Source organism: Cetorhinus maximus, unplaced genomic scaffold, assembly GCF_964194155.1.
Source record: "Cetorhinus maximus unplaced genomic scaffold, sCetMax3.hap1.1 HAP1_SCAFFOLD_914, whole genome shotgun sequence".
Taxonomy (NCBI): domain Eukaryota; kingdom Metazoa; phylum Chordata; class Chondrichthyes; order Lamniformes; family Cetorhinidae; genus Cetorhinus; species Cetorhinus maximus.
In genome coordinates, this window is record NW_027596856.1 from 120,001 (window position 1) to 121,083 (window position 1,083).

A 1,083-nucleotide genomic window follows, 5' to 3' on the forward strand; every position below is an offset into this window, starting at 1 on the left:
AGAGAAATCGTGCGTTCAGCACAAGGAACGGGTTTTTATTTCTTTTTGCGGGCACCCGGTGTGCTAGCTGCATCACACACTCGGGTGAAGGCGGCGGACCTGGCGATCCAACACCCGTTCCTTCACTGGAAAATCGTGCCACTCGTTTAACATTATCGGCGCCTCGGCCTCACAAGGCGCTGTGGCTTCGAGAGGTGCGCCAGCCACCACTCGAACATGCTAATGTGTCCGTCTGTGACCCGCAGGAAACAGAAGAGCGAGGGTATTCCGCTCAGCCTCAGCAACAGCATACGCGCTGGCCGGCCGAGGGCCCTACCGCATCGGACACCTAGCACCGCATCTTTCCTCTGAGGAGCGAGACACACGCACACCGCTTCCCCGCCACCGAGCACACGTCTGCTTTCGGAGCCAGCGTGGCCTCGCTCGGGTACTGGTTCAACCGCGGGTGGAGGGGTGGTCCGCAGCGGTGCAATTTTCTTACTTTTGCAACAACCGAAGCAACCTGTTGGCGCTCGCACGGCTAGGAAATGCCGACTGGCGTGCGTCGCCTGCGTTCAAAACGGTTCTGGGCACGCACACGGTGTTGACTCTGCCCATGTCAAACACTGCAGTGTGCAACCCAAGGGGACTCAGGCACCCCGCCCGCCCCCTAGGTGCCTGTGAACAGGCTTTGTATTTTTATTTTTCATCATCAAGTACACCGCCAGGTGACACTTTGTGATTTTTATTGCTCATAAATACAGTTCTCTTATTTGTAAATCAACGGAAGCAACATGTTGGCGCTCGCACGACTAGGAAATGCCGACTGGCGTGCGTCGCCTGCGTTCAAAACGGTTCTGGGCACGCACACAGTGCTGACTCTGCCCATGTCAAACACTACAGTGTGCAACCCAAGGGGACTCAGGCACCCCGCCCGCCCCCTAGGTGCCTGTGAACAGGCTTTGTATTTTTATTTTTCATCATCAAGTACACCGCCAGGTGACACTTTGTGATTTTTTTTGCTCATAAATACGGTTTTCTTATTTGTAAAACATCGGAAGCAACATGTTGGCGCTCGCACGGCTAGGAAATGCCGACTGGCGT